The 14,185-nt window shown below is 37.6% G+C and overlaps 1 protein-coding gene across 6 annotated transcripts in view; it reads left to right on the top strand.

Moving 5' to 3' along the window:
• Positions 1 to 14,185, top strand: part of LOC121895400 (protein kinase C and casein kinase substrate in neurons protein 1-like) — a 360,445-nt gene that overhangs the window by 51,754 nt on the left and 294,506 nt on the right. The gene's annotated exons all lie outside the window — the stretch shown is intronic.

Genomic DNA, 14,185 nt, shown 5'->3' with positions numbered 1-14,185 from the left:
AATGATAAGAAATAAACAAATGCTTTGATCTACTTCCTGTTAACTGTACGTGCAATGATAAAGCTACAGTACGTGTTTTGTTTTTCCAGATCAAACGTGAGAAGCAGGGGAAGTGACAAATTGAGGCAGCAAGGTTATTTCATTAGACAGATGAGAGAGGAAGTTAATTCCACACCAGTGTCACACTTGATGAAAAATATCATCCACTTTTCCAAAGTAATTACTTGGATGTGAATCTACTTGAACAAAACAGCCCTCGTATTTATAGATTTCAGTATTTGTACTATTCCTCCACTCCAGCAGGATTGATGGTGTTGGACTTGCATATTAGTTGCAAAAATGAAATCCAGCTCATTTCTGTTCTGTGGACAAAACAGAGCAGATATCCCAACTCTCATAAACGATTCAAACTGAGTACTGACGAAAAGTAAATTGATCCCTGAGTACAGTTAACTTCAAGCCACTGGAGCATGACCAAACAGTCCAGCAAGCAGACTGGCATTTTTGACTTAGAAATATTTGACAAGTTATGAATGTTTCACAGGGTTAAAATTATAGCAGGATGTGCTATCTATTTTTAATCCTAATTAACACCTAAGTACACTGTGGTAGACTGTGAAACAGCATGTTGACGAATTAATATCTTGATTTGCAAATCAAATGCCAGTAAATGCAAAATACTTGACTCTCTCTATGTGACTCTATGTAGCTTTGATAGAATAAAATTTATGTCACATATCACTAAGGCTCATCATTTTTGGTTTGATAATAATAAGATTGATGTGAACTGATTTCCACTCTGATTTTATGCACGTAAAGTTCAAATGTTGTGTTTCCTGCTCCAAGAAGATGATGTTCACCGCATTTTGCAATCAATTAGGTCCGTCTGCGATGAGAACACTTCAAGAAGTGCTTGCAGTAATAGAAAGTGAAAATGAGAAGAATATGCTAATTTAAAAATATATAAAAATAATTAAAAATAATATACTGATTAAAAAAACAAAACAAAACCAGAAAGCCCTACTTGTAATCCAGTCCTGGCGCTGGCCATTTCTGTTTTTTGGCAACAGAATTACAAATAGATTTCTTTTCAGTTGCAAAAGAAATTGCAATTCATCCATGGCAATAAACCTCATTTCCACATGGGCGAACTGTAATTCAAGCTGTTCAAAAACCGGATCGAACCAAACCCGTCTGATGGAGGATATACAATGGCTGCCTCACAATGGGTTGGATCGGCTAGGGGAGAATCTGTGAGTCTGTGACATCAAGTGAAAGCAAAAGCTTGTTGATGAATGGGAAGTGGTGTGATTTTTTAAATTTGAACACACTAGTTTTTCACACTGTATCTTCTCTTGGCATTGGCTGCCTCAGATTGTCTGGTGAAGGCGGGCCTTCTGCGACACCTCAAGCATGATGGAGGGACCACAGCCTTCATGCAGTGATCCAAATGGTTGGAGGCTGCTCATTAATATAGATGGGGTTTTTATAGGAATGGCTGTTGAGCTAAATTATTCAGGGGGTTCAGGGAGACATATGGGCTGGCCCCTTCAGTAGCACAGCTAACTGAACACGTAAATACCTACTGTGGGGCAGGTGAAGCAAAGGAACGAGCCGCGAATCTGGTTTATATGTGAAGAGTAATAGCATAGAGTCCTGACAGTCCTAAATCATGAGCTGTAATAATGTCACCAGGGTTGCAGAAACCGTATACACATGCACACACAGCAGGGTAACCAAATTTGTAATTTGACAAAGACAGGCAGCCTTTGTGTAACATGTACAGTATGTGCACATGTGATACATACTAATAACTAACATTAGTGTTGAATGAACAGCATATTGGCTGGTTCAACCTTAAATATTGTTAGTCTGTGTGGATGATCCACTTATAAGATGATGTGCAAACCAGGAAACCAGGCAGGACAAAAAAAGACAGCACAAGCAACTGTTGAAGACATGGTTAAAAATAGCAGCTATTACTAAATTTCTGTCTGAGCATGTACACATTTGATTGACATCTCACAGTTGACAGACTACTGCAAATTTACAAACACAGACTCCACTGTGTGGTTAAAACCCGGCTTTTCAGCCACCTGGCATGCACTCAACGCAACAGTAGCATATACACAAACACACACTGAGCATGCTTGGAGATAAATGAGGAGTCTCATCCTGTGATCAGGTCCATTAAGTTATCCTGTCAGTGTGTGCATGCTGTCATTATTGTGCAAAGAGTGATGGTAATGTACACATCAGGATGTCCCTTGAGTTGTAATATGAAGTTACACTGCATGGGAATGTGGCTTGTGTCTGTAAGTGTATCAAAGTCTGGTTTATACTGCAGTCAGCTTATATTTTAAAACTTCAGGAAAATGTCTCAGACGTTCCAGTTTTAATTTCCAACAGCAAATGATGATTGCATTCGTATATCACTTCAAGATCACAGGTTCCTTTTCTGTTATCACATTAGGCCACAGATACATACTCTGCACTCTGCATTTCCATCACTGTCTGGTTTGGATCGGCACCCGAACAGGACAGGAACAGACCACAATGGACAGTCGGGTCTGCAGAAAAGATAATCTGCTGACCTGCCCCTCACCCGGGATCTGTACACCTCCAGGGTCAGGAAATAGGCAGGGAAAATCACTGCAGACCCGTCACACCCTGGACTTAACCTGTTCCAACATCTCCCCTCAGGTAGGTGCTACAGAGGGGAGATGAAAACCACCAGACACAGGAACAGTTTCTTCCTCCTCGCTGTCACACTTAGGACCAGTTAGCTCACTGTGGCACTATGCAATAACCTTAAAACACTATAATACCCGCTGTACCCACAAATTATATATATTTATTTTAGTCTAAAATACAAAATGTGCAATACATTTAACTTACTACTGTATATCTGAACAGGCTGTACCGTACACAACCACCAACTATACAGTATGTATATAAAGTAACATCTTTTCTGAAATAATTGTACTGATATCATTTCAACCTTGAAAGAAAAGGTAAGGAACATTTGTTTGTTGGTGGTACGCAGTGTTTATGTCTGTAATTTTAAAGAGGGAGCCAAGTGTCTTGCTGATGGAATATTTATCTTTCCTCAATAGGGTTCCATTGTGCTGTCATGCAGTTTGTTAAGATTATTTGAGGTCCAGGAAAAGGCTGCTATTATGCATAATGGGTTTCTTCCCGGGTGATTTAAATGTTTGTAGTACAGTAGATATGTGCTCATTTGAATTTCAATTATCAGATTTCAGTGTAGAGACTTTCCCATCTGATTGTTTGATGGATGTATGTCCATAAATTCCTCCACTTGTAGGGAATAATGACGATGAAGTGGTTGTGCACATATAATGTATGCTAAAATCCTACATGTCATCCTAAAATACACAAGCCCCTTTAAACATTAATAAAGAAGCAGACTGATGCTGTTGTTCAAACAAATTGGACAAACACTTCTTCTGTGAGGGTGGGGGTGCATCTGGGACATGCATTAAATGTTAATGGCTTTCCTTTAAGATGAACTGCTCAAGTAGCTAATTTTTATGCATTTTATCAGCTTGTTGTTGATTTTCCCTCTACTGTTGCTGCTGACCATTCCCATATTGTGCTGCAGCCACTGTTTTAACACCTGTAGTGTATTGATTTCACATTACATGATTTAATCATAGTAAACACAGTGGACAGCCATCTGTAAAGACTGTGTGCTCCAGCATGTCACTTTTCAAATCTGTCATGCTGCCTTCAGGTTAATTAATTAATTTACTGACATTACAGTTGTTATCTTATTAAATATCTAGATCTAAATCGGTTGGAGGGCATTTAATTACATTGCTTATTAACATCATTAAGCATTACTCCTATTTTCTTAGTATTTAGTTTGTGCTTATGGACAGAATCACCAAATGATGAATCCTGGTCAAATGAGTGACGTGCCAGATACAAACCTGGTTGTTAGATTTTGTCTAAGCACAGATTTTCACCAAAATATCTTCAAATCATTTTGCACTTGCACTGGGAGTCCAACTTTCATCTATTTACACCTTTCGCCCTGCATGAATATACCAAACAGACAGGCATTTTACAGTCCAGTAACGCTCTCAAAAACAAAAGAACTAAATGACACACTGGTGTTGCTGTACATGCACATTGATAACTATTCAAAGTGTTGTGTGTAGTTTGTTGTGTCATTGAGGATGAATTGATGCATTTCAATACAGACATTTGCACCACATACCGCGGTCTTGAGCCACCAGTTTTCTGAAACTTCTACAGCTGCTGCTGGAGGTTAGGGTTAACTGCAGGAGATTTTATGGAATCTACAATTCAACACTACTTTCCTGTCATAAAATTGTCAGCATTACTAGCGACAAGTCAAGACAGCTAACCATTTCTTGAAACTAGAAACTAGAGAAGGATTATTTCATAATGATTGCTACTTTTTTGTGACTAGTCAGGGGAGGTCCAAATGAAACTCCTGCTACAGGCTTGCTGTAATGGGCCACAAAGCACTGTATAGGTTGTCATTATGATTTATTGCGCTACCCAGGAAATTTCCCCCCTTGGAGTCTTATGTGTTTTATTTTTCCTTCTTTTTAAGAAGTTTGTAAAAACTGGTTAAAGTAGGATATACAGTTTGCAGTGTGATAGAGGCATTTCAGGATGATTTCATTAAAAGAACTATGCAAAAACTAAAATTACCACCAAAAAAAAAAAGAATGTAAAGATTAGCTTTGTAAAAAATTCGTAGTAGATTATTTTTGGGGTGTGAAATTATTATTTTTACACTGCAGAACACATGCATCATATATTATTCATGTCACGAGAAAATACAGCCTTACATAGCAAAGACGTAGTTCCAACTGGCTTAGTTTCATTCCTTTTGTCATTAGAGCTTTGCTGCCTTCTAGCTCCATCACTCACGGTAAGCCCCTGTCTAGTGCCAGCATTAGTTGATAGAAGCTGCATCAGTCACACCGAGTGAGACACATGCGCATGGAGTCAAGATTAATGAAACACTGCATACAGCTGTTTGGACAACCAAAGAGTGTTTGACCACAAAGGGATAACAAAAAGAGTGTTTTTGACCACATTCGTTCCAACACACTGTACTTTGTGATGCACCACAATCCAGCAGGGATAAATTCAATCTAAATTTACCACAGTTTAGCATCTGGGTAGTGTCTTCACCACCTTCTGAGAGTAACAAACACCTCAGCTGCATTTAGTGCTTTTCTCCTGGGGACTAAATAAAATACCCACTCGCTGGTTAGAGCACCAGAGTGGAAATATTAAAGTGATATTTCAAATGTGGAAAACCTTTTTATTTTCAGCATGTATTCCCTAAATGATCTTAGAAAAGTACTTATTAATTGGCACAATGGGAATGCAGACGTTGTAATATTACATTTAAATGGGGAAATATTCAAAACTTGGCTTTTTCTTGTTAATTTGTAGGAAATTATACGGAGAACAATAAATCCCGGGTGGATAAACCATGCATCGAAAATTGAAAAGGAAAATCCAATTCAGAATGTCATAGCTTACTGTGTGAGTAGCATACAGTAGACAGTGGGTAGCTAGGGTGAACAGAAGTTTAGAAACAATTCAGCAGTGGCTGGCATTTCATTCTAACAATAGTAAAAGCATTTTCAGTAGGAGTATATCTGTCTTGCAGCCAAACACGTAACATTTATCTAATTTCTCTTTTTCTCTAATTTATACCTGTAGCCAGGGCTTGGCGGTATGGCCTAAAGTTTATATCACGGTATTATTTGAAGCATGGATGGTAACGGTATATATCAAGCAACATATCCTCAAAATTAAATGACCACATAGGTCGATTGTACCAGCACTCCAGAATGACCCATAGGAGCTTTCCAAAATAGGAGCATAATGTGCCACTTTCAAAAACTGTTGCAAATCAGGAAAAAACCATTTGGTTAGGGTTAGGGAAAGATCATGATTTGGGTTAAAATGATCACTTGAAACGTGGTTTCTAGTTCCTTAAAGTTATGCAACCTTTGTCGTCATGGTGTTTATTGTCACCATGAAGATTGTTGTTAGGGTTGTTTAAAAAAAAAAGTCCCGATGCGTGTTTGGAAACATGACACTCACTGATGGAAACAGGAAGCGAACAGCGGTCTCCTGCAGCTGAGTCCACTTTTTGCCTTTTTTGCCTCCTCCTCCTCCTCCTCTTAATAAGGCAAATTGTCACCTTATATTGACGTCATCTGAACTGCGTCACTTGCCTGGGTCACAATTACTATGGCCGCCACATGGCCTAAACATAACTGCCAGCTGAATTTTAGACCTATATTGTCATTTTTCTTGTGAGGTCGGGCTGACATCATGGTATATTTGTTTTTCTTAAGATTTCGATATAAATGCTTCTGAAAGGGATAAAGCACTGGTATGGCAACGGCATGGCATCAATTGCTGTACTCTTAACTGTATTACAAGGACATATTTCATGTAGTGCAGAAGTATTTGAAGAACATTTATTGTGCAAAACTTCAATAACAAATAGAAAAAAATACAAAAGTTCTCAAGTAACTTCCATCTTGTAAGGACAGCCTTTGGAAAATGCCTGAGAAAGTGATGTTTGATTTGCAGAGCCAGCAGACCTTGCAGAGGACACATCCTTTTGCTTTCCTCATACTCCAAAACGTGTTTTGATTTTAGGTGTTGGAAATGATTGCTTATATTGCTTGCACAACCCCTTGTAACCACTATCATCCGACATAATTTGGAGATTATTGTTTTCTGCTCGTTGTCTGACTTTTTAAACATGAACCATGTCTATAAAATGGTAGTTACACTGGTCTTTTTTTACCAGCTCCTCCTCTTCTTCGCTGTGTGCAGCGCTTTCAGTCATTTCTTCATTTCCAAACAAACAAGAATGGGCTCATCAGATTTTCCAGACAATTCACTGACGCAGGCTGAGGCTGACACGAATCCTGCGAAGATCTTGAGGCAACTTTTTTTTTTTTGGGCTCTACCAGTCAGCATAGTGTAGTCAAATTTTTTTTGGCAAGTTCATACCAGTGTACTTTCTATACCATTTATACCGTACACCTCTACCTGTACCATACTTTTTTCATTCCATTTTTCTTGCCTATATTGGTATATCAGAAATGTACGCTTGTGTGACCACCATTAAACAAGTAATCACTGTGTAACACCTTCTTCTTGAATCCATTTTCCCCTTTCAGTCATAAGATCTATCTCTGAGGAAATGTGGATGGAAAGGCCATGATTTCACTGTAAATGCTTTTCCTTTGTGAAGACAGGGCACCTTTCAGATCAGAAAGTGAAATAATACATCACCAGTGAAACAACTTCGAGATAAAGCTTTTAGCATATCAGTGTGACTTCCACTTGAACTTTCTGAGAGTTACCATTTTTACTCTTATTTCCTGTAAAAATAAGTAAGTTGAGCTGCTAATGATTATGCCTGATAACAGACCTGAGTTAACAGACAAGATTTTTGGTTCATCCTTGAGTAAGCCGGGAAGGTCAGTGAGATTGAGTCTTTTTTGTGCTTGTAGCAAACAGCACTGGTAGTTAGCAGAATTCATAATGTACAATTTTTTGTCCATTTGTTAAAATTTCCTCTCAACATAAATTATAAAGGAGCATTCCTGGCGATCAAGGGTCTCAAGTGGAGGGAATAAAGTCAGAACATTTTGAAGAAAAAGTGATAATACCATGAGAAAATGTTGTATGTAATAATGTCATTTTTCATAATGTAATGTAATATTATGACAAATTAGTTTTTTTTTTCATTTCCAATTTGAGACCATCACAATTTTACAACAGTAAATTTTAATCATTAAGAGTCAGGTGGTGGAGGTTCAACAGAGGAGTCAATACACGGCTCTCTCCTTCGTGTCAGTGGGTAGTGGGCTTTAATCATTTTCTGAGGCCATTACCTCCTGTTTTAATATTTGTCTCTGCATTGTCTTGAGGAAACCTAGTCCACTCTGCGCCTTTATAATATATCTGTTATGAAGGTAGGCATCTGGTAATAGGTTTAATTTATCACACCTGATGACAAATGTTTCTTAATACCACTTACTAATAGATGTACTGTATGTCTCCAATGGGAAGTGCTTATCAGAGGGCGAGGAGAAGTTGTATTTATATTATATTATAGTCTACCTCTTTCTACAATAGTCTTTCATAATCGGCCTTTGGAGGTCTCTTTGCAGTCACTGTAACTCTGCACCTGCTTGACGATTAAATCAGTTTCCTGTGGTGGGAATTTTCTACGGCAGAGCTGTTCATCTTCAGCCATGATGAAAATGACAATATGCTATGTCAAAGCTGTCTTAAGAGGGCAGGATATTGTGCGGCAGATTCAGCCTTGCTGATAATTAGTCCCAGCGGTCAAATGTGGTGCTGCAACAAAAAATTTCCTGCAGTCCTGAAAGCATTTTCCACATAGACTACCATTAAAGAAGACACATCTATAAAACTGCTGACTGGACACCTTGAATGACACACAGTGGCAGTTATTTGACATTTGAATTGAAGCCACATTGAAGCCTGTTTCACCTCCACCTGGTGAAATGGTATTCTTCACACTAAATATTTAGCTCATGTACATTTTAATTTAGTTTACTTAATAGACGCCATGGGGCAACTGCACAGCTATTAATATCAAAGAGAATGGGAAGTATGAGTGTGTGAATTCAGAAACTGAAAGCAAATGTACTGCATGCTTTTTTCATTAATCTTGTCATATTACTGTAGGTAAAACCATATACTTGCTCATGGATAAAAAGTGAGAGAAGGTTGAGTTGCTTTCATGGAACAAAATAGCAACAAACCAGAGTTTGAGGGACTAAAAAAATGAAAACCCAGAAATGTTAAGCAGTAGTCTGGGGAAGTTAGCAGCAGGGAGGGAAGACTTTATTAGAACTTGAAAAATGAACATTTCCTTGTTGGGCGGTCTCCTATATATCACAGAGAGAGAGAGACTATATAATTTCGTATATACTGCTGTGTTGCTAATTGCACAGGGCAGGGTACTCGTGTAAAAAAACACAAGGCTAATGATTGTACCGTATCAGTGATCACCCAGGTGGCAATTTCAACCCCGTAATAAATCTACAATAAAGATAGTTTCACTAGCTCTACTTTTCATTTTGAGTGTCTCATAATTCTGTCAGCTTTTGTAGATAGTGTGATATTTTCTCAATTTGTTCAAGGCCTATACTGCAGGTGTAACTGACCATATTGATCCACCATTAAATCGAGGTTAAAGTTGTGGCTCCCCTGATCACTGGTGAAACTTACAAAACATTGTGATTCAACATAACAGCTGACTTGTGTTCATGCTTCATTACAGTTTCAGCATAGTCAACAATATAATGATACAGAACCATGTTGTAAAAGAAGTCACAGTTCAACAGTGGCTCTGAGATCTTTCCTGTGTTGCTTTACAATTTTTATATTTTTGACTGATGGTAAAATCCATTTGTCTTTTCAGCCCCCGGACAGCTTCTCCCCTGGCTAATCACATGACTTTATGATTCAGCAGTGAAAATGACAAAATGGAAAATCCTGATTCTTTCATGGGATGTAAAAATACAAGTCTTAGCTCTGGGCCATTCTAGTGTTTGACGCTCTGTGTGATCTGAATGTGGCTTTCCAGTCTTTGTAAATCATATTGATACATTTGCCACCAGTGTAACCTGAATTTGCCTTTCCGTAAAAGCCATTATGACAAGGGCATTGATTACTCTTTTAACACTTTACACATTTAGTCCATACTGTACGCATTTATTATGCAGTTAAGAATTATTTGCATCGTTGAATAATCACCAGTTATTTTCTTGATCAAGTGAGTAATTATTTGGTCTAAAAAATGTCAGAAAATATTGAAAAATGCCCTTTAAAGTTTTCTACAATGCAAGGTTGCATCTTCAGATGTCTTGTTTTACCCTAAAGATACCCTAAAGATATTCAGTTACAATTCAGATACAATTATATAAAAGAGAGAGAAAAGCAGCAAATCCTCACATTGGAGAAACTTTGATAACAACAAAATAGTTGCAGATTAATTTTCTGTCAATCGGTTAATGGGCTGATTATAGCAGCTCTGATAATGACAAAAACCTATTCTCAGGTACTCTTGAAATGTCCGTCCAAGGACAATTTTAATACATTTCTGCGCACACACTGTACATGACATTTACAAGCACAGAGCATGCCTTTTCCTTGATCTTAAACATTATATCAATTTGAAGAATATGGTAATAGGGATTACTGATGATGATGATTGTGGTGAAATGTAATGTTTTGTATTGAATTATTAATAAAACATGGTAAGAAGAAGCAGCAGCAACACTTTATTAGCAAAACAGTATTTTATTAGAAATATCTTGTATAAAAATGAACATGCTCTACACATTTTTATTTTTTCTATAGATAATTCATAAATATCCAGGCACTGTAATTCTTTTTTATATTTCTTTTTTTTTATAATTCAGTACAGAAAGCAGACATGATCAATCCATTTTAATAACGTACATTAACTTGCCATTTAATTTCAGTCAGCACTTACATATTCTATTTTGTAACACAGACAAAGTGTTTTAGAAAAATAAGAGGGGGGTTGTGGCAAAAAAGCATTAAATTATCATATTCACAAACACAAACAATCCCACAAACAATACTTTATCAAATGATGAAAAAACAACATTTGCAGCAACACCTTAGACTTTTGTTGAAGCTGAGAGAATCATTGATTAAACCAAAATTATTAGTTATTTATAATCCTCTGCAGTAGTTTTCCTTCTGGACATTACACCTCTCTCTCAAATTGTTTACATGACTTGTTATGAGTTTTGACATGCAACATACAGATTTTTGCATTGCTGAGGATAACATTTAATGAGACAAATTCCAGAGTCACTGTTTCTGACGAATACTTTAGAGACTGGAGACAGAAATGGAGTTTACACACTTAATTAGAAATTGTACATTAAATCCTTTCTTCCTTATGTTTGAACAGAATACACTTTAAAGGTAATGTAGATGCAAAGCAAACAACACCATGAAGGATCCATGGAAAGAATGGCAGGAGGAGTTTAATGGTTATGAGGCACAAAATGAAGGCACTGGCCCTTATTTATCAAGCAGCGATATGTCCTCTTTTAGATTTAAAAATGAATGGTTGTCAGTGTTACTGTAAAGATCAATCCATGTATTATTAGAGAAGTGATTCTCATTGCAGTAGAAATTTAAAGCTACATTAAGCATTTTTTAATCTCTAGGGGGCAGAAAGAAAACCAACAGAGAAACACAAACCTGAGATACCACTGGCTCATACACAGAATCACATAGGCATCCTTGTCACACTTGTGACCTCATGACCAATGCTAGTCTATTATTCACTAGCCTTCAGCTCTGTTTTTGTTTCCACCAACTTCTGTGAAAAATATCTGGGTATCTTACAAGATGCTAAACCTTCTTTACCAGTTATCCGCTGTTTCCTGCCAGGCAGGTGGTGACAATCTTGTTATTTGAGTGCTAGAGAGTATAGTTTTTCATATCAGGATGCTGGTAAGAGCCTGAAGACTATTTTGACCAAAAGACAAAATTGTAAGCTAAAAGAGGCTAAAAGCTGAATAGAGGTGGGTTTTAATTCTCAGTGATGTTCGGCACTGTCACTTAATGCAGGTTTACTGTATAAAAGTCTGTTAAGGCTAAATGAAATGGCTATTATGTAAAAATCTAACACTTACCAAAACACTATTACCAAAACACAAAGGACCGTGGAGAATAATGAAACATAGGATAATACAGGCTATAGAATTAGCCATAAAAAAGACTGTGTTGAATCTTTTGAAAGATAAATCACTCCTTGGGAAGCACTATGCAAGCCATCCACCTAATTATCTTTGAAGTATTGTCCATTGAATGGAAATGAGCTTGCACCTTCTCCAAATGGGTCTTCATGCTGAGTAGCTACATGTGCACCCAAAATACTATTAAAACTATCATTAATCATTTCCACTGTAGCCTCAAAGTCCTTGAACCAGAAGAGGAAAAAGTCTGTAGAAAAGAAATAAATTATCTCTGCAGTTACTGCATATCACAGGCGGTTCCCAGGTAATACTGTCCTTTGTGAATAGGTCTATCATAGACCATGAAATATTAAAAATTACACATCTGGTATGACAACAGACTGATGTGGTGTTTATTCCTTCAAAAATCAAGTATTTCATCAAGCTACCCTGCATTTAGAGACAGAACACATCATAGCAGCTAAACTATTCTAGCTTCACTGCAATAAAAGGGTTATTTAAACATAGAAATACACAATTACAGAAAACACAGGATAATGTGGAACACTGAATAATTGAATGTACCTGTTTAAACTGTAATTTATTGGAGGGTATGCCAAATGTACTGTTATTTTTTGGGTTAAGAATGTATTTTTAATGTTGGGTCTGGTGGAAGTTAAACAGATGAGGAAAGTTAAAGGGGACCTATTATGCATTTCCTTATTTTCAGTCTTATATATAATGTCACAATGTCGGATGTTCATATTAAACATGGCCAAAGTGTCAAATAATGAGGTAAACATATGTAGAAAAAAGCACCGGCTTCAGACTGCTCTGAACGCTTGGTTTCTGATGTTTTTTTCTACTTTTAGGCCCAGCCAGCTCGTGACAGATTTCTTTATAAGGACATCTTCTACACGCACAGTGCTTGAGTTCACTGCTCTGCTCCGTTAACATTATGGCGTTTCCCCTTTGTTTGGGGGGTAGTCACGCTGAGCCATGACTCGAGTCAAACTGGCATGCTGTGCTGTGCTGTGTTTTTCCATTACACAGCACAGCAAAGTAAAATAAGTAGTTTACCTGTTGGAGGTGTGCTGGTCGTCTACAGCTCTTCATCAAACATCATCATCACTGTGGCTGTTTCTGCTTGTTATATTCCTCCCTGCATTATTTCTAACTGATCCGCTGAACAAAGAGCTCCAAATATCTTCATATGTTGTTGTTTCGACTGGTTTTTAGCGCCGCTAATGAAGCTCTGCTAATTTGGTGAGGAACACGTTTCGATTCCTGTAAATTCTTCACAATAAACGTCCCCTGTTATTTAGTCATTTAATAGCTTTTATATGAAGCAGCAAAGCAGGAAATGTTGAATTTGCATTGGTGGCAACTTAACATGACTCTGATACGGCTACACCTCAGGAGGCTTCTGGAAAGCTGGCCAATCAGAGCAGAGTGGGCTCATCGGGAGGGAGGCCTTAAAGAGACAGGAGCTAAGACTGCCTGTTTGAGACAGAGGCTGAACTGAAAGGCTGCATAAAGGGCCAGTATAAGTATAAATAAAAGAGGAGTTTTTTGAGATATATATATATATATAAATACATACATACACAGAGAGAGAAAGCTGGAAATGAGCCTAATAGGTCCCCTTGAAACTTCTAACAATCATCCAGCTGCTTGAATATGCGAAAGTTTCAACAAGCGTATGATAAATAAGGGCCAATAAATCTGGGATGTTTAAAGTATGCATCGTCAAGTCTCCAGGTCCTGGCTGACATTTATGCATGTGATGTAAACTATAAAGGTATACCATGGCAATTCGCTTTTAGTTGGCTCATTTTCTGTTTGAAGTTACTCTTTATGTAGCAGAGGGTAACCCAGTGGGTAATGATCCAAAATGACATCTCCACTGTGAATGACAACCATGACAAATGTTGCATTCCATTGACGTTGACAACACAGCACAGTACACGTGATGCTCCCACAAGCATGCTCTGGGACTGTACACTAGGTCTGCCAAGATGATGGCGTCATCAACATTATCATGAAACATTAATAAAAAAACTGGAATGACCCACTGCTTTTTTTTTTCAGGTGTTTCAGATATGGTTAGTTCATATAGGAATACTGAATGGGCTGTAGTAAGGCATGTACAGTTTGAAGAATACTGCAGCTTTCAACTCCAATAATACCAGTTACCAAAAATATTGACTATATTTTTATACTGTTTGATCTTGTCAACTGCATTTGACTTTAGCAAAAACAGAAACACATTCCTGTTTTTGTTGAAATGAGACAAACGACTCAGCCTCAGAGAGAACTGACATTGTGTGCTATACACTTCAGAAGGAAAACATACTGTAGGCTCCAGGTGGTTCACT

Source organism: Thunnus maccoyii, chromosome 4, assembly GCF_910596095.1.
Source record: "Thunnus maccoyii chromosome 4, fThuMac1.1, whole genome shotgun sequence".
NCBI classification, from domain to species: domain Eukaryota; kingdom Metazoa; phylum Chordata; class Actinopteri; order Scombriformes; family Scombridae; genus Thunnus; species Thunnus maccoyii.
The sequence above is the reverse complement of the archived record's forward strand: the minus strand, read 5'-3'. Positions and strand labels throughout refer to the sequence as shown.